This window comes from Lissotriton helveticus, chromosome 2_1, assembly GCF_964261635.1.
Source record: "Lissotriton helveticus chromosome 2_1, aLisHel1.1, whole genome shotgun sequence".
In the NCBI taxonomy this organism is placed as follows: domain Eukaryota; kingdom Metazoa; phylum Chordata; class Amphibia; order Caudata; family Salamandridae; genus Lissotriton; species Lissotriton helveticus.
This window is the reverse complement of record NC_136059.1, coordinates 1,348,032,203-1,348,055,973: the sequence shown is the minus strand read 5'-3', so window position 1 is coordinate 1,348,055,973 and position 23,771 is coordinate 1,348,032,203. Positions and strand designations below refer to the sequence as shown.

At 46.7% G+C, this 23,771-nt stretch overlaps 1 protein-coding gene across 1 annotated transcript in view; it reads left to right on the top strand.

The window, feature by feature from the left end:
* Nucleotides 1–23,771, top strand: part of ARHGAP24 (Rho GTPase activating protein 24) — a 1,758,332-nt gene that overhangs the window by 592,670 nt on the left and 1,141,891 nt on the right. The gene's annotated exons all lie outside the window — the stretch shown is intronic.

Genomic DNA, 23,771 nt, shown 5'->3' with positions numbered 1-23,771 from the left:
GGACACCAGATTCAGCTCCTGTCCCCTGAAGCCTCGCTGAGGAGCGATACAGCCCCCACCTGTATCCTCGACCCTTCACTTACTTCCTGCCTTACAGTGCCCGGTTCAGCCTGGCTCTGCTTCTGAGTCTGCCAAGAGTATGTTATGATTCGAGTTATCAGTACAGCCCTCCTTCTCTGCATTCCTAAAGCTACTGAATCGCATCAATAGTTTCCGTCATTGTCTAGCCTCTACGTCTCCATGTAAGAGAAATACTGCATTTAATGATCATTTAATATTCTTCATCACGCACTACATGTAGAATAATGCATGCTCCAGTCTTAGAGTCTGTTCGCCTTTACCCCGATAACATTTGGATTCTATCAACATGTTCTCTAAACATCAGATACTAGATACTGCTTAGGTACATGTCGCCCTGACTCTCCAGACTTCAGTCTCTGCTCCTAGCACAGAGCTCATAGCCCCCAGCTTCTCCTAGTAACACGTCATTGCCAGTTTGCGCGCACCATCAGGTTAGAGGTCCCGGCTCCTTAGGTAGCCCCCTCCATGGTTTCCACCCCATTCATGACATATTCTGTTACGTTTGCATCACATGTCTATGTATACGCCCTGTTACACCTCTTTTCACCCTTATCTTTCGCGACTGCTACGCGTCACGCCTATTGCTCTTCCCACTGCTACGCCTATTGCGATGTAATGCTATGTGTTTGCGTTATGTATATATGCTCATGTACTGTTATTAAAAAGTTATTCCTTCCTAGCCTTCTTGTCCAGATCCTGGCAGCGCTGCCAGGGCTTGCCATCCTATTCCTGTGCAGGTTGTCCTGTCCCTGTCCTTATGCTGTATTAAACCTGCAAAAACTCCTACTACCTCGAATCTTGACTCTTATTTATTGAGCTATCTGTTATTCATTTATGCATTCAAAAAGAGAGGTATTATTTATTTATTTACCACAGTGTGATCATAATAGAATGATGATTAATATAAACTTTTGTTTGTGACTACTACCTTAAAAACAAGGTGAATTTAAGGTTGATACAGCTAGAATGCTTTTGTGATGGCTGGCTTTAATGTGTGGTAGATGAAGAAGAGGTATTCACATGGTTCCAATCTGATCTGATGCATAAAGATGGCTGACAAGGATCGAAGGCGTTTGAATCATACATGAGGAATAATAATTGTTGGACTGCGTAAACTAGAATGGCAAACACGGGGAAACGTATCCTTAGATGCCTTGATTTCACAGGGTCCTGGAATCTTTAAGTCCCGCAGTCAATTCACGTTAATAGCATAGTGAAATTTCAGCATTGTAGTAAACATTCTTCACAGTGTATACAATGTGGTGTCTGTCAGCCCCCAAATCAATCTTGTTCAATTTCATGTATTGACTGCCAACTTACAATATTCTATTTGAGATTGAATTCTTGAGCTACCTTGCCTGCACCACACTGAATTCGGAATCCATGCTAGCATTAAGAAATTAATTGCTTCTCATGTGGTAGAGATGGTGGCCTATAAATTAAAAGCCACCATCAGTTATAATAGAGGATCATCTAGAAAGTGGTAATTGTTTCAAAATATTCCTAAAGCCAGTTGTAGAAAAGTCAATATCGTGGACAGGTTGACCAATCACAATATACACGAAATGGACCTGATTGCATCTTCCCATTACATTGGGCTGACCATCTATTTTTGTGCCCTTTAACACAACTGTGTGTGATGGCGAGCTGAACTACTCTGTTTTAAGAGAGCCAATCACAACCCTTTAATGGAAGCACTTAAACCTCTCGTGGATGAAACGTTAGACCTGAGTTCCTTTCCTGAAGCCGCCTGTGGTATTGTTGGCTCCTTTTTAGAAATGTTATTGAATGCATTGGATTCGGTTTTGCCACTAAAATATGTTCTTTCTAAATAATGAGCGGCTTTGTTATTACCTCGAAATGACACTGAAATAGAGTAGAGCAAAGACACTGGCTATTCTACATAGAACACACTGTTCTAACAAAACTCTACACATTCTACCCAAAAGACAAGGACAAATAAAACATCCTGTTTCCACAAGCAGTAAAAGGAATGCCATTATACTGAAAAAACACAGGCGAATGTGTGCACAATCTGCATTGATTTCACAGAATGTATTTAAAGATGTGGAAAAGCAGCCACCTGTTCTTTCTTTCTCATCGTGAGGTATTTGCTGCCATTGACACTAATAAATCCATTCTGCAGGCTCTCATGCTTTTGAACTTTTATACCTTTAGTGTGTGGAGAACAATCACCACATGCAGTTAATTTCTTAGAATCTGAATGCAGAATAAAGGAGAAGAATGCAGAACAAAGCGTTGGTATTAAACATTAATTAAAAAAAACATGGAATTACTACACCAGGACGTCAATGAACCTCAGTCTTTTTGTTTTGTCAATGTCATAAAGTGAGCCCTTTTTCAAAATACCTTGCAGCCCTTTCTTGTGCAGCTACAATACATTTAATTCTGGTGGTGATATAGCTAAATTGTCACTACCCCAAAAACACAAAAGCAATACAACACAACATCATCCTTACTTAATTGCAAAGTTTTACTCTAGTAATAGTTCATCTCAAAATATATTCATTTGTGAGAAAAAACTAGCCAGAAGTTTACTGGCCAAAATACACCCACATTTCTTAGACTGACTGAAAGGGAGCTTGTCTGCTGTATTAGCGTCTCAATTGACATGAAGGACCGTATTATATATTTGCGCACTTACCCTGTTTGTGCCATGGCACACCTATCAAAATATGCATCTGGTACAAACAGGAAAAGTGAGACTATTATGCATAATGTGCTGCCACCAGCTCATTCAAATGAAATACAGAGTGGCTGCTTCAAAGGTCGTCCATGTTACACAATGCAGACGGTATGCAGACTGCACTTTCAAGAGAGGAGGGGTCCCATTGACCCCTCCAGAAATCCAACCGCAGGGTTCAGTGAGTGACTGTATGGGTCATAGGGGTCCCCTTTCCCCGCACCAAGAGGTCTGCCTTTAGGAGGCACATTAAAAGTGCACCATGTTTTTGTGGCACACTTTCAGTGCGCCTCCTGAAGGCATGTTCGCCTCCGCAGCCGCATCCGTAATATGGCGTGGCCTTAAAGGCACAGTGATTCCCTCATTTGCATGGGGTTATGCCCCATGCAAATGAAGGAACACCCTGTTATGATAGAGCTGGTGCTAGACATGTACCAGTGCTATCAGGATTACAGAAGGGTACGCACAAGCATCTGCTTCCCCTTCTGTAATACCATTGTGCCCCTGGGTGCACAAAGAGGGCGAACTCGCCTGTTGCACCCCCGGGTCACTATTTATAATACGGCTGTAAATATTACGTTACTATTTTATGACTGTAGGATTGACCCACATACAGATAGATATTGCTTTATCTTCAGCCTCTTGTAATAAAAAATCAGAAATATAACATGATGCTAAGGCTCAGCACACTTTAGTTAACTTTAGTCAATGGCACTCCCACATTGTGAGTAACTGAATTCTGGATGAGTTGATCAATGCTTTACTTTTCTAATTCATTATTTGTTCTATTCTATATCTTTTGTATTTTTGTCATCAATGTATGTTCAAATTATGTGCCTGATTATAAGTAACTCATTGTATTCCAACTTGTGTGTAAATTCTTGTTTACGCACAGGTTGAAACAATGAGTTAAAAGGTATTTAATGCCCTGATAATTATCGGATGAGTTAAATACCTCAAGCATCATAAAATTTTAGCAGGGCAAGTCTCCCAAAATATAAAAGGGAAAATGTGTACATTATTTATTGTATCATGAGGATTTTGGTACATTAAACACCAGAATCCGCATGTTATTCCCCATACACTGATAATAGGTGTTATTTATCGCACCCGATAAATAACAAATCCCGTGGTATCGTTATTTATCAGGGGCAATAAATAAAGCCTGAACTTGTTATCAGGCCCTAAGTCTTACATTTATAGTAATTCACAACTAAGGGCCTCATTAGGATGTCGGTCGAAAAGGCTCAGAACAGCATACAGATTTTCCCAATCCGAGTCGAAACCCATGTTTCCGACCGACTCAACATTTCTAACTGACCAATTACGATGGTAGGTAACCATTCAGTCTGTCCGACTCGGTTCCGACCGGCATTCAGAGACTCCAAGTTGGTCAAAGCCAAATCGTACAGGTCTACAGACCCCGTTTCAGACCGACGTATCACGATGTCTGATTCGGACAGCCTTTCCGAATTGGTTTATCTGACATGGAACGGCTGTCGGAAACTGACTTTGTGGGCCCATAGCAGGCCCCCATACACCCGGTAGCCTCCGGTTGGGGCCCATGAGGGTACCCATGGGACCCCTCTTTGTAACCATGCACATTGTGCCAGGCACCAGGCAGCCTGTGTTGTCGGTCGGAAGGCAGGCTCCCATTGAAGTCAATCGGAGTCTGACCGAACGGTGTTTGGTACCATCATAATCGGTCTTTTGGACTCCCCGAACCCCCAAACCCGAGTCTGTCAAAAAGGGTTCCGACAAGGAGTCAGTCGGAATGCTTTCCGACCAACATTGTAATGAGGCCCCAAAAGTACCTTTTCTTTACACCAACATCAATCATATTTCCCTATGGTCTGCACTACAACTAAAAAGGGTTTTTGTACTTGTTGTAAGTACAGATACCTGCTCGGAAGCACACATATTCTTTTGTAAGTGATTGGTAATTTTTGGCAAACACATTCATGCCACTTTTAGGCAGTTACATGTTTGCTTTTTTCTTTATAGTTTGTGACATGCTTGCAATAAATATAAATAAATAAATATCCATTTCAAGAGTCTGCCAATGGCAGCCCTCTGGGCATATCCAATATTTGTTTTTAAACAAATCCATCCTATAGACAAGGGCGGCTCCTCCACTAGTGCGGAGGAGCGTCGCCCCACTGCTTTCTCGCAGTGCGAGAAGCAGAAACATAACATGGTAATAACTTTCAGTTATTACCATTTTGTGTTTGGTTGCGGGCTGGTGGGGCTGTTCTGTGAGCAGGCAGGGCAAGGAAGGACTGGTGTGCCCACTCCTGAGGGTACAAAACTGTTTGGTCGGCCCTCTGGCGCCGCCAAAACCAGTCATGAGCACTCGGATCATCTCACATGGCCTCCCCGTAAGAGCATGGCTGGGCAGCATCCTCACCAATCACAATGCTGCTTGCAGCGTTGTGATTGGCTTAGGGGAGGGTCCGGAGGGAGCCTGGCTGCCTGCTTCCTGTTCCGGCAAGAGAGCAGGAGCCAAGAAGATGCAGGATTCGTCGGTCTATTTTTTTTTGTGTTAAATCAAACCAAACCCCCTCCCCGCGCCCCCGGTGAGACATGCCAGCTGCGACTGCCTATAGATAGACTAAAGAGTCAGGAACCCCTTTCCACCTCAACGAAGAAGGTTTTTGAGTATAAAACCTGTTAATGTGGAAGATCTGCATCATGGGTACTCTCTGACCTGCACCTTTGTTACAATACCTCAGGTGCAGCTCTCAGAGAGGCCTCCTTTGCTGCACCCAGAACTGCATGAAGAGTGAGTGTTAGACCTGGCATCATTGGCATGAGTCTCTCCTCCATTTTTTCTGTTTGCCTCCTCTGTTTACGATGTTTTTGCTGGTAAATGCTTTGGGCACTGTGCCACTGCTGATCAGTGCCACAGTGCAAGTGCTCCCTATGTGAAATTGCTGTATTGATTGAATTCCATGTTTGGCTTATTTGGTTTACTATTAGTCCCTAGTAGAGTGCACCAAGAGTGCCAGGGCTTGTAAATACAAATGCTGCTAGTGGGCTTGCAGCACGTGTTGTGCCACCCACAGAAGCGGCCTGGTAAAATATGTCTGAAGGTCTGCCATTGCTAGACCACGTGCAGTCTGGTACTGTCACGCAGACTGTGCAAGTACACCTACTTGCCAGTCCCTAAACCTTCCCTTAACTTCATGTTAGTCACCCCTATGGTAGGCCCAAGGGCAGGGTGCATTGTAAGCATAAGGTAGGACAAGCCTGACAAGGTTGGCATGTCCTAATAGTGAATTACAGCCATATTCGTTTTTCAGTATTGTAAGGTTACCTGCTCTCCACCAGTTAGAATGGGCTGCCAGGATTATTAATGCTATAATCCTAGCGGGCTCGGGGAGCATGGTGCAATGTCGAGTTTGGTATCCCTGAACTCAGGGTTTAATAACGCATCCGTTTGTGTGGATGGTTTTTGGACTCTGTGTTTGAAAATAGCACTTTTAGAAAGTAGCTATTTTCTTGTCCAACTGTCTACCGGTCTCTGCTGGTTCTGGTGTGCGTGTGACAGGAGCTGGGTGGCTCCAGAGGTCTGAATGAGTCAGTGTGGGATGAGTGGGGCATTTGCATTGAGAGTAGGGGAAGAGTAGCTCCTGATAGCCTGCCCTGCCTGATACAATGCTGGCTCCGCCCCCCTGCCAGGCGACTGATGACTCTGTGCCTGCCTGGGACTTTCCTGGCCCACCTCCTGCCGGGCAACTGATGGCCCTGCCCCTGCCAGTGACAATGCTGGCTCCGCTCCTGCTGGGCGGCTGAAGACTCTGCCCTGCACAGTGAATAGGCCAGGTGCTTCGGCCTGGCAACACCCACAACAAACCCAAGATGGGGGGAAATTCCCCTGCATAGACAAAGGGATCAAAGCCAAAAAGGGGTATAAGAGAAGGACCCCTGAACCAAGAATTTAGATCACTTCTGACAAGGAAACCTGAACCAAGGACAAGAAGCCTGCTGATCTAAGGACTGCCTACCCCTTCTGCCAGAGTGCTGTTTGTTGGGGGAATCCTGCATTGCTTCTTTATTTTTGCCAAGGAACCAGGAGAGAGGAACTGTGTGTGTACTCTCAATCTTTGCTAAGAAAATCTCCAAGGGCTGGAAGAGTGCCAGTCTCCTGTTGAAGTCACAGGGCTAAAGGACTTCATCTGCTTAAAGTGCTGTTTGCTGGAACTTGTGAATCCAGCACCTCTGAAAGAATCCAGCAATCTCGCCGCCGACGGACGCCGCCGAATCCAGCTCGACATCGTGAGTAACGGCTCCAGTGTCCCGCTTCCTCGACGCCGGCCGCCGGGCCCGATCGACGCCAGCAACAACGCCAGTGAGTAGTGAGTTCGGCTCCAGCTCCACGTGACCTCGTGTCTGCACCGCTGCTGATCGCATCGACTTCGAGCCCTCTCGACGCCGTGAGTGCTGCTCACTCTTGCAACATCGACATCGACGACGCCGTATCCTGCTTCATCTCGTGAGCGCTGCTCCCGCCTGACTTCGGTCGACGCCGCTGCAGATCGCCCCGACTCCGAGGCCCGATCGACGCCGAAGACGCGACGCCGGACATCTCGACGCCGCTGATCATCGAGTGCTTCACTTTTCCAAGGTACTGTGTTGTGGGGGTCTGTGCGACTCCGGGCTCGACGTAGCGCTCCTCGCGGTCGACGCCGAACCTTTGGATTAACTTTGCCTCGACGTCGTGTGACTCCCGTGTGGGTTACATTGTTGCCAAGAACTGTGTTTTAGAGAAGAAGAGTTGCTTTTGATACTAAAGACTTTGTGCTAGGAAGAAACCGTGCTTGAACTATTATTTTTCCTTCCAAGAGTATTTATTAAGACTGTGGTATATTTTGTCGTTATTTGGTCTTGTGCTAAGCCTTATATAAAAATCCTTATTTTTATAATACTACTGTGTCGTGTCCTTTTGTAGTGTATTCACTTTATTACTGTATGTGGTCATCAATGCTTAACGCACTGCCTCTGAGATAAGCCTGTCTGCTTTGCCAAGCTACCAAGGGGGTGAGCAGGGGTTATCTAAGTGTGTGATCCCCTTGCCCTGACTAGAAAAGGTGTGTCCCTATTTGTCAGAAGTGTATACCTCTGCCAACTAGAGACAGCCGCTTCTAACATTGGTGGGGCAGCGGTGAGGATTTGAACTTTGCATTTATGACCCATGTGCAGTGATTAGTGTACGCTACATAGTGAAAGCAGACCATAGCGCATTCACAATCTACTTGGTTGGATATTTTATTTTTGTTCTCCGCTTTCCTGGAACTTGATTTTTGAAACTGCCAGTTTTGACCATGAGTGATGCCGGAGTCACTGCCCCTGTTGCTGTTGTGGAGGAATTTGATAGGAGTAAGATCAACGACTATCAGTTAAAGGATCTGAAATCCTTTTGCAAGCAATTTAAAGTTCCTACCACAGGCTGCAAAAACAAACCAGAATATCTCAAAGCATTGCAGGCCTGGGTAGAGGCCAGAGATCCCTCTGATGCGGTGGTGGTACCGCCAGGGGAAGGGGAAGAGGAAGTACCAGTGAATGGTCATGTGTCCTCTCCTGGCAGCAGTGTTTCCTCCAAAGGTCTTTCTCCTGAAGAAAGAGAAGAAAGGGCGAAGGAGCGAGCATACAACATGAAAAGGGCAAAACTTAAGATAGATGGGCAGTTGGAGATAGAGAATGCAAGGGGCAGGAGAGAAGCTGATATGGAGATCAAAAGGTTAGAGTTTGAAAGAGAGAAGTTAGCTTTTGAGCGTGATACCAGGATGAGGGAGTTGGAGCTCAAAGCTAAAGAGTTAGAATTGAATCCCTCTGGTGGCAGCATCCCATCTGTGCCTGCAGAAAGTAGGTTTTATTTCCCCAAAGATGTGATCAAAGATTTTCAGAAGAATGAGGATATTGGTCAATGGTTTAAAGCATATGAGTTAGCATTGTTGGCCCACCGGGTCCCTGAGAAGGATTGGGGAGCGGGGTTGTGGGGTCGCTTTGTGAATGAGGGAAGAGATACCCTGTTAGACATGCCTGTTGAGGATAGGATGTCTTATGCTCATATGAAAGATGCTTTAATGTTAAGGTATGGCCTAACCCCAGAAAAGTACAGACAGGCCTTTAGAGAATGTAAGAAGTTGCCTGGTACGACGTGGGTGGAATATGTGTCATATTTTTGCAGAGCCATGGATGGTTGGGTAAAGGGCAGCAAAGTGGAAAGTTATGATGCTCTTTATGATTTGTTTGCTTGGGAGCACTTGTCTAATAACTGTTTTCCAGAGCTGCGCCAGCACCTTATTGATAGCAAGATATCTAACCCTAGAAAACTTGCTGAGGAGGCGGACCGCTGGGTCAGTACCAGGGTCCACAAGGGTCCAGTGGGAGACTCAGCCAAAGGTGGGCAGGGTCCCCAGCAGAAGAGTGGGGGGGACAAGGGTAAACAGAGGGAGTTCCAGAAAGGGCCCCAAAGTAATCCCCAAAGGAACCAAGGGAAGGGTTCCCAGCCTCCCACAGAGAAGAAATCAGAGGCCCCGACAGGTAAACCTGTTCGTAGGGGCCCAATGACCTGCTTCGCTTGTAAGCAGGTGGGACACCGGTTTTATGATCCCCAGTGTCCCTTGAAGAACTCTAGTGCACCACCACGTGCCGCCCCCCGTCAGTTGGCGAGTGTAGCCCTGGGAGGGGAGGAGATGGTTGCCCATGGTGGGGAGGGTCCCGCAGAGATGTCCCTGGTCTCTCTAGGAGACATGGAATTGGTCCCTCCACCCCCTCTGCCTAGTAACACTAAGAAATATAGGCAGTGGGTGACCATTAATGGCCATAGAGTGGAAGCTCTCAGAGACACCGGAGCGAGTGTGACAGCTGTCAAGTGTCACTTGGTGTCCAGAGAGCAGGTTGTTCCCCACGCATTCTACCCTGTGATAGCTGATGACAACTCCCAGAGAGAGTGTGAGGTAGCTCAAGTTTCCTTTGAATGGGGGGGAGTTTCAGGTACTCTTCAAGTTGCTGTAAGGCCCGCCATGCCTGTTGATTGTCTCCTGGGCAATGATTTAGAAGACTCCCCTTGGGCTAAGGTGGAGAGGGAGACACATTTGAAAATGTTGGGTGTGCCAGAGTGGGTGTGTGCAACCACTCGATCCATGACAGCAAGTAAGGGTGTTGATGGGGTTCTGGAGCCTGAAAGTATGGCCCAGGACCCAGCTGTGAAGAGAAGAGGCAGGGGGCGCGGGAAACCGTCCCCCGTAGTTCCCGTGGTCCAGGAGGAGGCAGACCTTGAGGGGTATGCCCTGGAACCCACAGGTGAACAAGTTGCTGAACTGGGAGACCTGCCCGAGCTGATCCACTGGCAGCAGGATGGTGGTCCCTCCAGGGAAGAATTCTGTGCAGAACAGAAAGTGTGCCCTTCTCTTGTGGGTATGAGGCAGCAGGCCCCAGCCCAAACCTCAGGTGATCAGTCAGGGTCACATTTTGTTTACTGGGAGAACGACCTCCTGTATAGCGAGCCTAAGGCTGCTGAGCCTGGGTCAGCCCGTGTGCTGGTGGTACCCCAGCGCTTCAGAGCCTTCCTACTGGGTTTGGCTCATGATGTTCCGTTAGCTGGACATCTGGGGCAGGACAAGACCTATGACAGGCTTGTCACCCATTTTTATTGGCCTCAGATGAGAAGGGATACAGATATCCATTGCAAGACCTGTCAAACTTGCCAGGCAAGTGGGAAAAGCGGGCGGAAGCAGAAGGCTCCTCTCCAACCTTTTCCCGTGGTCAGTACCCCCTTTGACCGGGTGGGGATTGACATTGTTGGGCCCCTGGACCCCAAGACAGCCCTAGGCAACAGGTTCATCCTGGTCTTGGTGGACCATGCCACACGGTACCCAGAAGCCATCCCTCTCAGAACGGTGACGGCCCCCGTGGTGGGACGGGCACTGATGGGTGTTTTCTCCAGAATGGGGTTCCCCAGAGAGGTGGTGTCAGACCGGGGCACCAACTTCATTTCCAACTATATGAAGTCTTTGTGGAAGGAGTGTGGGGTAACTTACAAGTTCACCACTCCTTACCACCCTCAAGGTAATGGGTTGGTTGAAAGATTCAACCGTACCCTTAAAGGCATGATTATGGGTCTTGAAGAACCAATGAGGCGTAAATGGGACGTCCTCTTGCCATGCCTGTTGTTTGCTTACCGTGAGGTGCCACAAAAGTCTCTAGGGTTCAGCCCCTTTGAGCTCTTGTATGGTCACCCGGTAAGAGGACCTTTGAGTCTGGTCAAAGAAGGCTGGGAGCAATCTCCCAGGAAACCTCCCCAGGATGTATACAGTTACATGCTGGCCTTTAGGAACCAGACTAGGCGCTTCAGAGATCTTGCTCAGGCAAATCTGGAGGCCAGCCAGGAGGAGATGAAGCGGTGGTACGACCAGAAGGCCACTCTGGTAGAGCTTCAGCCTGGACAGAAAGTTTGGGTTATGTCCCCTGTGGAACCTTGTGCGCTCAAGGACAGGTGGACTGGACCATTTGAGGTTGAGGAGAAAAAGAGCGATGTCACCTACATGGTGGACTTGAAGTCTCCCAGGAACCCCTTGCGGGTCCTGCATGTCAACCGTTTGAAGCCCCACTTAGAAAGGTCCGAAGTGGGCATGCTCCTAGCTACAGATGCTGGAATGGAGGAGGAGAGTGAGCCTCTTCCTGACCTCCTGTCTGCAAAAGAGCAAGATGGGTCAGTGGATGGTGTTGTCCTCTCTGACACACTGACCCCTGAACAGCAGCAGGATTGTCGCCAATTGTTGGGACAATTCCCTGATCTGTTTTCCTTGATTCCTGGTGTCACTCAGTGGTGTGTCCATGATGTGGACACCGGGGACAGTACTCCTGTGAAGCACAAGGCTTACAGAGTGACTGACAAGGTCAGAGCATACATCAAGGAGGAGGTCTCCAAAATGTTTGCCTTAGGGGTGGTTGAGTCCTCTAGCAGTCCTTGGGCCAGCCCAGTGGTCTTGGTCCCAAAGGCTGCAGCGCCTGGTGCTTCACCGGAACTTCGGTTCTGTGTGGATTACCGAGGACTCAATTCAGTCACCAAGACTGACGCGCACCCCATCCCCAGAGCTGATGAGCTCATAGATCGGTTGGGGGCTGCCCGGTACCTTAGTACGTTTGATCTAACGTCTGGGTACTGGCAGATCGCCTTGACTGATGGGGCAAAAGAGAGGTCAGCATTCTCCACACCAGATGGGCACTACCAGTTCCGGGTTATGCCCTTTGGGATGAAGAATGCCCCTGCCACCTTCCAGAGGTTGGTCAACCAGGTCTTGGCTGGACTGGAGGATTTCAGTGCCGCCTACCTGGACGACATCGCAGTGTTCAGCGCCAGCTGGGAGGAACACTTGCGCCACCTCCAGGAAGTGTTGTTGGCCCTGCGCAGAGCAGGCCTCACAATCAAAGCCAGTAAGTGCCAGATTGGGCAGGGTTCAGTGGTGTACTTGGGGCACCAAGTAGGGAGCGGCAAGGTGGCCCCCCTGCAACCCAAGATTGATACCATCCTGGCATGGGCACCGCCCAAAACCCAGACTCAGGTGAGAGCCTTCTTGGGTCTCACGGGTTATTACAGGAGGTTCGTCAAGGATTATGGTAACATTGTGCACAACTTGACTTCGCTGACTTCCAGGAAGCAGCCACGACTTGTGATCTGGACTGACGCCTGTCAGACGACCTTTGACACCCTGAAAACTGCAATGTGCACAGCACCCATACTCCAGGCACCCGACTTTTCTAAAGAATTTGTTGTCCAGACGGACGCTTCAGAGCATGGCGTGGGGGCTGTTCTAGCTCAGGTGAATGAAGAGGGCCGAGACTTACCTGTAGCCTTCATCAGTAGGAGGTTACTTCCCAGGGAACAGAGGTGGAGTGCGATAGAGAGAGAAGCATTTGCTGTGGTCTGGGCGCTGAAGAAGCTAAGACCCTACCTGTTTGAGACTCACTTCCGGGTTCAGACAGACCACAGGCCCCTCAGATGGTTGATGCAGATGAGGGGTGAGAATCCAAAGCTGTTGAGGTGGTCCATTTCCCTACAGGGGATGGACTTCACGGTGGAACACCGCCCTGGCACAGATCACGCCAATGCTGATGGTCTGTCCAGATTTTTCCGCCTTAGTGATGAGGACTCCCTAGGGTAAGGGTAGTTCTCCCCACATTTCAGCTGGAGGGGACACGTGTTAGACCTGGCATCATTGGCATGAGTCTCTCCTCCATTTTTTCTGTTTGCCTCCTCTGTTTACGATGTTTTTGCTGGTAAATGCTTTGGGCACTGTGCCACTGCTGATCAGTGCCACAGTGCAAGTGCTCCCTATGTGAAATTGCTGCATTGATTGAATTCCATGTTTGGCTTATTTGGTTTACTATTAGTCCCTAGTAGAGTGCACCAAGAGTGCCAGGGCTTGTAAATACAAATGCTGCTAGTGGGCTTGCAGCACGTGTTGTGCCACCCACAGAAGCGGCCTGGTAAAATATGTCTGAAGGTCTGCCATTGCTAGACCACGTGCAGTCTGGTACTGTCACGCAGACTGTGCAAGTACACCTACTTGCCAGTCCCTAAACCTTCCCTTAACTTCATGTTAGTCACCCCTATGGTAGGCCCAAGGGCAGGGTGCATTGTAAGCATAAGGTAGGACAAGCCTGACAAGGTTGGCATGTCCTAATAGTGAATTACAGCCATATTCGTTTTTCACTATTGTAAGGTTACCTGCTCTCCACCAGTTAGAATGGGCTGCCAGGATTATTAATGCTATAATCCTAGCGGGCTCGGGGAGCATGGTGCAATGTCGAGTTTGGTATCCCTGAACTCAGGGTTTAATAACGCATCCGTTTGTGTGGATGGTTTTTGGACTCTGTGTTTGAAAATAGCACTTTTAGAAAGTAGCTATTTTCTTGTCCAACTGTCTACCGGTCTCTGCTGGTTCTGGTGTGCGTGTGACAGGAGCTGGGTGGCTCCAGAGGTCTGAATGAGTCAGTGTGGGATGAGTGGGGCATTTGCATTGAGAGTAGGGGAAGAGTAGCTCCTGATAGCCTGCCCTGCCTGATACAATGCTGGCTCCGCCCCCCTGCCAGGCGACTGATGACTCTGTGCCTGCCTGGGACTTTCCTGGCCCACCTCCTGCCGGGCAACTGATGGCCCTGCCCCTGCCAGTGACAATGCGGGCTCCGCTCCTGCTGGGCGGCTGAAGACTCTGCCCTGCACAGTGAATAGGCCAGGTGCTTCGGCCTGGCAACACCCACAAAAAACCCAAGATGGGGGGAAATTCCCCTGCATGGACAAAGGGATCAAAGCCAAAAAGGGGTATAAGAGAAGGACCCCTGAACCAAGAATTTAGATCACTTCTGACAAGGAAACCTGAACCAAGGACAAGAAGCCTGCTGATCTAAGGACTGCCTACCCCTTCTGCCAGAGTGCTGTTTGTTGGGGGAATCCTGCATTGCTTCTTTATTTTTGCCAAGGAACCAGGAGAGAGGAACTGTGTGTGTACTCTCAATCTTTGCTAAGAAAATCTCCAAGGGCTGGAAGAGTGCCAGTCTCCTGTTGAAGTCACAGGGCTAAAGGACTTCATCTGCTTAAAGTGCTGTTTGCTGGAACTTGTGAATCCAGCACCTCTGAAAGAATCCAGCAATCTCGACGCCGACGGACGCCGCCGAATCCAGCTCGACATCGTGAGTAACGGCTCCAGTGTCCCGCTTCCTCGACGCCGGACGCCGGGCCCGATCGACGCCAGCAACAACGCCAGTGAGTAGTGAGTTCGGCTCCAGCTCCAAGTGACCTCGTGTCTGCACCGCTGCTGATCGCATCGACTTCGAGCCCTCTCGACGCCGTGAGCGCTGCTCACTCTTGCAACATCGACATCGACGACGCCGTATCCTGCTTCATCTCGTGAGCGCTGCTCCCGCCTGACTTCGGTCGACGCCGCTGCAGATCGCCCCGACTCCGAGGCCCGATCGACGCCGAAGACGCAACGCCGGACATCTTGACGCCGCTGATCATCGAGTGCTTCACTTTTCCAAGGTACTGTGTTGTGGGGGTCTGTGTGACTCCGGGCTCGACGTAGCGCTCCTCGCGGTCGACGCCGAACCTTTGGATTAACTTTGCCTCGACGTCGTGTGACTCCCGTGTGGGTTACATTGTTGCCAAGAACTGTGTTTTAGAGAAGAAGAGTTGCTTTTGATACTAAAGACTTTGTGCTAGGAAGAAACCGTGCTTGACCTATTATTTTTCCTTCCAAGAGTATTTATTAAGACTGTGGTATATTTTGTCGTTATTTGGTCTTGTGCTAAGCCTTATATAAAAATCCTTATTTTTATAATACTACTGTGTCGTGTCCTTTTGTAGTGTATTCACTTTATTACTGTATGTGGTCATCAATGCTTAACGCACTGCCTCTGAGATAAGCCTGTCTGCTTTGCCAAGCTACCAAGGGGGTGAGCAGGGGTTATCTAAGTGTGTGATCCCCTTGCCCTGACTAGAAAAGGTGTGTCCCTATTTGTCAGAAGTGTATACCTCTGCCAACTAGAGACAGCCGCTTCTAACAGTGAGCTTGATGTTCGCTTCAGTGGCTCGCTCTGCAATCAGATCATTGTTCTCTGAAGAAATAGTCGAAAGATTTTCAGGCTGTGGTTGTTTACAGTTTGAAAATACAAAGAGGTATGTAAATTCAGTCAAAATGTGGTTGCAATTTAAAGTTATGTGCAATGTTTGAAAGCTGAAACCTTTCTGATCTGGGAAATAGCTAATAAAATAAAACCTTTCTGATCTGGGAAATAGCTAATAAAATAAAACCTTTCTGATCTGGGAAATAGCTAATAAAATAAACAGCAGGACAACAGACAGAATGTTCTGCTATATAATAATTTAGTTGTATTGTATGCAAGCTAGAAGAACTGGAGATGAAAGCATAGTGACAATGTTATGTCAGCAGTGTGGAATGCAGAAAGATCCTGGGACCCAGCAGTATGCACCTGTCAGTGTCACTCAGCTAGCCTGGCAAGCTTTGGAGCCCATAAACCCTGAAGCATGTTGAACACCATTGAAAGTCCCACTGCCAATAAATCAAAGGACACACATTTATGAAAGGAAAAAATATTTAACTTAAAGATCAAAAATAACAAATACAGAGAAATGTAAAATATTCTCATCTTTTACAGATCATTAAAACGTGATTCAGATTTCAATCAATAACATGCTTTTAAAAGTTAGGTGCTATTGTTGAATCATAATACCACGAGCATGCCAATTTCGAGCACCTCCCTGGCCTAAATCAAGTTGTACCTATACATTTTGGAAAATAATTGTATTACTATAATGTATTATTAAGTCTTATATAGCGCTCAGCTACCCACACAGGGTTTCCCGGCGCTTTAGCGACGGGTAGAGTCTAACCAGGCCATGCTGACTCAAACATCCAGGTCTTCAGCTGTTTTCGAACGTGGCCTGTAAGGTGCAACTTCTCAGGGGGTCCGGTAGGACATTCCATGTCTTAGGGCCCTGATATCCGAAACACCAGCCTCCCATGCTTAGCCCTTTGACTCTGGGAACAGTGTTAAAGCATTCTTAACAGTTCTAATTTTAGCCCAATAAATTTAGTTTAAATTATTTGTTTCTGTAGCTTCAATACAAGGGCAAAGCAAACAATAGATGTTCCATTGTTTCCTGCTGATCCTCAAGCTATGGACATTTAGCGAAGTATTGTATCCATTTCCTTACCATTTTCAATTGCTAAAGAATAAGGTATACCAACAAATGTATTCAAGGATTCTCGTCCAGAAATGTTTTATTTTTTAAGCACAATTGTCTATTTTGTGCCCAGAAACGTGTGTTATCCTTCCAAAAAGTTTTATTTTTTAACTTTTACAGACATTTCACCATGCAAAAAAGAGGACACTACCTCTGCCCCAGTGATGCACTACCGCCCGCTAAATTTACACATGACCGCTGGCCCATCTGTCATCTCTATACATTGAAAAGAACCAACGTCACAGTGGCTACTTTCAATGTACCAAAAGGTTTTCGTGGACGGACACTGTCGGTTTTGGTGGCCAATCAAATTGCCATTTTGTTTTCGAGTTTGTTTCTGAACAAAGCACTAACAGCATCTTCCACCCTAAATAGGGCAGCCATTGTAATGTCCTTTATCCAATGGCCTCCTACTCCATTGGGCCATCAAAGGACATTTCTGTCAATGGGGCAATAGGGGCTCCCTCACCAGAAAATGCTCTTTGTCTTTAACCCGTTAAGTGCTGCCATCGGCCGTTGAACGTTCGGAGCACTACCTGGCTGGTGCTGCGCACGTTCAACGGCCGACGCAGCCCCGCCCATTCTTTAAAACGGCCGCACTGCCGCAAAAAACGCCCGCGGTTAATGGGTCAAATGAGGCGTCAGACCAAGGATTTGTCAGCGAAACTTTAAATCTGGCCCTTAATTTCAACATAATCACAAAAAAAAGGTAAAATTCAAGCAATAATCTGCAACCAGCTATTCAAATTAGAGATTCGCTTCAGACAGTTATTGAATGGTTAATCATGCATCCAGTGATAATGTATGTATTATTTTTTTTTCTGTTGAACTATACTTTTCAAGCAGAAAAACACGGAGATAATTCCGGTTGAAAAAAGTACCAGCAGAAACCAATGGGAATTGTTACACTCCAATAATAAGTTCAAATTCAACCAACTATAGTTGTTCCCTTAACACCTACTGTATCTCCAAGACACAGTGTGGAAGTTGAGGTGAAAGTGGACACAAGGGAAATGTCTGCTTGTATTCGCTCCTCTTCCAGATTCATGTTTTGGTTGTCCTTGAGGGAACCAGGCTTGTGCAAAATGTCCACATTCAGAGGGTGAACAGAAAGGTGCTGTGCTCACTGGTGGTCAAAGAGTTTTGTAACTGCTGGGACACAGGTTGGCGGCTGCTGCTGTTAGCCTCCAGCTCATCAGCAATGGTTTGGATGCTGGCTGAGCAGCAGAGGGGGAGCAGTGGTGATCATTGTCATTTCTGTTTTGGACACAAATTTGATGCTCAGTTGCCCCTGGATGCCATTATTCTGACCCGAAATAAGCCTAGCAGTTTCACATGGTGCTGGCTATTCAACTCTGAGGAACGCAGTAGGGGTGCGACACCCAGATGCTTCATTGCTTACCATTATTAGAACTTTGTTGAGGTTGATGTGGGTGAAATACCCTACTAATAAGGGCTGGGGCCTGTTGCTATCTGGATTGTGGTCTCTGGTTATGTGACATCTACGGAACCTTAATGGTTCTTTTTGATCTTGCATCTTTTTTTTACATCTTTTGACTTCTTCAGTTGGTTACCATGCTCTGGTTGTGAAATCTGGCCCTGCTTTTCTTGTGGCATTTTCTTTCTTTTTGCCTATTGTGTTACCCATTTGACTTCTGAGATGGTGTTTGTAGCAAGGTGGCATTATTATGTGGTAAGGCAGGGTGGCCCTACCATGTAATAGTAACACGATACCCAAAGGTGGACCGCAGGTTCATGCTAGTAATCCTTCTCACGGTCCTAGTAGAGTGGCATAGAGCAGACAGGCTTACTTAGAGGAACATGTGTAGCATATTTTACAGAACTAACATTGACGATAAGTAAGTGACATGACTCGTAAGAAATCCATCAACAATTTATAAACATAGAGCTTATTTTATTCAACTTTCAACACCAAAACGAAATCATTACAAGGTGGATAACGGGAGTTATCGATTTTAAAGTGTTCAAGAAATCAATACTTTACAGAGCTGTCAAAGTTTACCATTGTGGTCAGATGGGAAAATCTCAGGTGTCACTTGGTCACTTGGGGGGTGAGCTCAATGGAACCTGCTTGGAGTTAAGGTCTTGTGGGTCAACAGACCAAGCTTCCGCAGTCAGAACAATTTTTCGTTGCCCAGGGTGTCCGGATGCCGAGGTGACTTGGCTGTCCTTGGTGCTGAACAGGAGCTATGGGTGCTGAAAAAGCAGTACTTAGCAAAATGATACCTGCAGGTCGAGTTCACAGGAGTCTCTTGGGTGTGAAACTTGAAAGGGTCCCTGAACCAGGAATAACCAGGCAAAACAGCTTTACCTAGCTCAGGCATCTCGTGTGCAGAGATGTACGTAGCTATCCGTGGTGCTGAACGGGGCTGCAGGAGCTGACTTTACCAGGCATGCCAATGCAGACAGGTTTGGGATGCAAATACTTGACAACTGTGCCACAGAAGGAGAAAGTTGACAGAGGAAGGGATTCCCTCTTCTTGGAGCTTCGAGTTAAGTAGTCAGTAGTCAGCAAGACCACCAATAAACGTGGCCACGGCAAATGCAACGATGAAGTAAATATACTTCCACAAGTCTTGGGAACACTGTAGAGGGCTGAGACTGGCTGAGGTTCAGGACTACCCTTCCCAGAAGGCACCTGGCTGGTTACATTTGGAACGGTCCTTGACAGTCCTTTTTTGGATCCTGGAAATGTGGTTTATGTACCTCTTGACCTAGGAAGTCCTGTTGAAGTCTTTGGGTCTCTGGTCTGGGAGGAGTTATAATTGACCCCTGAGGTGACCAGATTCAGGGGGTTTATGTGACCATACTAGCCAGAACCTACTATTCTTGGGACATTTCAAGATAGCACTAGCCATCCATGGCTGTACAGACCATCTGGCCCACCCTAGAGGTGTGGCTAGCCTTTGCGGGTTGTATGTCTCCTGCATACCATATTTCCTGCCTGCTTGCAAACACAAGTGTCCGGGAAGAGGGCTTTGTCTTGACTGGGAGACAAGTCAGTTACATATCAGAGGTTTTGTGGCCTTTGAGGTTCATCGCCCTGATGGTTCCTTCACAAGCCATCATGGGGGGGCTGAGGTGTGACCTCCTTCCTGCCCAGGCCTTTTTTTGTCTCCATCCTCGGGGAGTAATAGCACTTCCCAGCAAGAAGGCAGACAACTGTCTTGGTGGCAACTGGCTTGGAAAGCCCTCCAAAGCACAGGGAGAGTGCAGCAACTTGGGAGCAACTTCTAAGAATGCCACCCAGGTACATACTAGCTCACCCTTGACATGAGAATCGTGCCAGGGGTGCAAAAGCACAGTGTTTGAAACCAAACATGATTAAATTCAGTGGTACCATTGTGGAGCTGGCTATCTCGATTTTGTGCGGTAACCAGTCCACGTTGAGCTATGGACCGCCATTCACTAACATTAAACTTGAATGGCAGGGTTACTGTAGAGGTAAACATGTCTGTACATATATCCCTTCATCATTGAAATAATGCACCCTGTCTCCTGTGCTTTAGGAGCCCTATCTTAGCGGTGACTTACATATCTCAAGGCAGTGAGGGGACTCTGTCACACATGGTGTGTGCAGGGTCAAACTCGATCAGGCAAGCTGCTCCTCTTGGATGCAGGGGCAGCCCTTCAGACTTTACTTTTTCTCAGGTCACTCAGGGAGGCACAAATAGCGTTGCAGCCCTGGTGATCCCTTTAACACCCTTGCTCTGGGGACCACTGGTACCATATACTAGAGACTTATAAGGGGAGTTAAAGCATCTTGCCAATTGGGTAAACCAAATCACATTACCTTTTGAGGGAAAGAGCACTGGCACTGGGGCCTGGTTAGCAGGTCCAAATGTTCTTTCAGTTCTAAGACCACAGCATCTACAGCAAAAAGTGGTGGTGGTGGGGGGGAGGGTGACACTTTTCTACAGCCTTTTATTGTTTAGCTTTAATAAAAGACTGCAGATTGTTGTTCTTTTTGGACTGTGTGGTGTTTATATACTTTTAGTTTCTCATCATGGTAATTTCTTTTCCTTCTTCCACCTTTGTCTTTCACAGGAGCTTTTTTTTACCTGATGTCTTTATCTTGTAATAACTTAATAAATTATATTGTACCATATACATTATTGTACTATGTTTTGGTGTAAAGCACTACAGAAATGTAGACAACTTAATCCATTTGACACTTGGGGCCATATTCCGTATACGACATACCGTCCCTGTTTGCACCTCGGTGCACCTTTAAGTAGGTGTGGTGTGTGCATATAGGCAATGTGCGCCTTATTACCACGAATGCACTGCCCCTGGGCAGCTGGGAACCTGTGCTGCCCTGACAGCAGAGCATTTAAGTGCAATACAGAGAGTTTGCTTCAAAGCCGCTCCGTGTTTCACTGTGCAGGCAGCAATCCACCTGCACTTTAACCCCTTCCACGCTCATGACGAGCTCAGCTCGTCATGAGGTACGCCTGTCGTACGCTCTTGACGAGCTGAGTTCGTCATGTAACGCGGTAATTGCGAATCTTTAGCGCACAGCGGTAAAACGCTTAGCGCGGAAGGGGTTAAAGAGGGGAGAGCGATCCCTTTGCAGGCCGTTGCAGTGAGTGACTGCACCCACTTGCAAGGGGATGTTTGGGTGTCCACAGAACTCCCTTTCTCCCCTCCAGAGGCTGCCTTTAACCCCTTCGACGCTGATGACGAGCTGGGCTCGTCATGAGGTAGCCTCCTGCTACGCTGATGACGAGCCCAGCTCATCACGTAACATGCGAATGAGTAAATCTCAGCGTACGGGCGGAATTCCGCCCGCACGCATGCGGTTAAAAGGCACACTAAAAGTGCACCACCTTGTTGTGGCGCATTTTCAGTGCGCCTCCTAAGTGCATATGTGCCTCTGTGCCCGCGTACAAAATACAGCGCGGACCCAAAGGCAAAGTGATTCCCTCATTTGCATGTATGCAAGCCCCCATGGAAATGAGGGAACACTCTCTAATGATAGCCCTAATGCTCCATGTGCGCCAGCACTCTCTGTATTACAGAAGAGGCCGCACAAGCATCTGCATCCCCTTCTGTAATGCCAAAGTACCCAGTGTGCGTACAAAGCAGGCACACATGCCTGTTGCGACCCTGGGCCACTCGCTAAAATACGGCCCCTGGTGCATCCGGACAGATGGAATTTCCATAAAGTTGGTCATTTCACAACAAAATTTGCATTCTACCAGGAATGCCATAGATATATGGAAAATGTTTATTAATGTACATCTGTGAAAGCGAATTTGCCAAATTTGATGTTTATCAGCATTTGACCTCCATTTAGAGAGCAGTCAACGCGATCTCTGCCTCCCCTGTGCCAGTCTGTTGCTCTAAGCTCGGTTTAGCAGCGCCATTTCACTTGCCTTCTGCTCATTCTCAATGACATTTTGATGCCACCATTTTCATGTCGATAAACGCTTCTGAATATCAGAAGTTAAAATTAGACTATTTTCCCCAGTGAGACAACAGATGTTCTTTACTTTAATTACCTTAGACACGGTTTCGGCTGCTTAGAACGCACCAGCCTCCTTTTCCTAGTGACGTACATGCCAGCAGAAGGTGCTTTTTCATCCTTGGTTATTTATTTCTCAGGTGCCAGCTTCTTCCAAGCAGCCCTGCAAAGTCATCGCCTTTGTGTCTCTGTTGCAGTTTCACATGCATTTGCATATTTTTAGAACTGTCACTTCATTAAAATAGGCGATTTCATTACAGCTGTGCAGATGTATATTTAGGAATTCCACAGAAGTGTCCTCTGAGTAAAATTTGCGAATTCATGAATGTTTTTTAGACTTTACAGTAGTGAGAAGACGTTAGTGGGTCACGTTTCTCCCTTATGGTTGTTTATGAACAGCACTGTGGTAGCAGGTGAAAATATAAAATACAAAAATGTAGACTAGAAAATTGAATACTCAGGCAAATATTCAACAAAATATGCACTTATGAAAAAGATGACCTGCTGTAAATGACTCCAAATATGCGTAGAATGGAGTTATGATAGCAGTTTGCCATGCCCTACAAAATGGCGGAAGTGGGTCCTGATGGTTTTCTGAATATTAAAGAGTTTGAAACTTTTGTGAATGATTTCTTTTTTACAATTGTTATTTTCATAGTCTATATTTAGTCATTTTCACTTAGTACCATTGGATAACCCTAGCAACGACCGAGGAATCTTATATAGTGTAGACCTCAAAATCTACAAATTTGTCATAAACGTCCATTTTTAATGTTGCATTTTTATAGTGAAAACGACACCAAAAGGCGGTGGAGCACTCTAAAGTAAAATTTTAGTTGGATGTATGTCACTACAACGCACACTTTTACAACGCATACCTTTACAACGCATTTTTTACAACGCAACATCCAATATAACGCATTCCATTACAACGCATGCCATTACAACGAAAATTAAGAAACTACATTTACAACGCATTCCATTAAAACGCATAATACCTTTACAATGCATACCATTACAACGCATAACATTACATTGCATGTTTGGTAAGTATTGGATAGTGTAGGGGTAAAATTTACTATTCTAACTCCAGGGGGTGCAACAGTAGGGTAAGTGTTGGATAGTGTAGGGGTAAAAATTACTATTCTAACTCCAGGGGGGTGCAACAGTAGGGTAAGTGTTGGATTGAGTAGGGGTAAAAATTACTATTCTAACTCCAGGGGGTGCAACAGTAGGGTAAGTTTTGGATGGTAATGTTATGCATTGTAATGGTATGTGTTGTAATGACTGCGTTGTAAAGGCATGCCTTATAGGGTGTGCGTTGTAGTTTCATGCGTTGTAATGGTTGCAATGTAATGGCATGCGTTGTAATGGATGTTGCGTTGTAAAAGTTTCGTTGTAATGGTAGTGCGTTGTAAAAGTTGCGTTGTAAAGGTTGTTTCCCTTATAGTCAATAAGTGATTGAGGGGAAATTAGGGTCTGAGAGTGGAGGTGAACAGTTTGTTGGTATATATATATATATATAGATTTTGCTTTAAAGAGGTGAATCATCAGTGCTTTCCTACTTTGGAGCAGGATTGGGGTAGTTCTGATGGAAACGCAGATGTTGTTCTAGGTACATAAATAGAGAAGACCTAATATATATTTATTGCTTGTTTGCACTTGTTCAGCATCAGTCCAATGGTGACCTGACTTAGGATGTTCTGAGAACAACCAGAAGTGGTGAG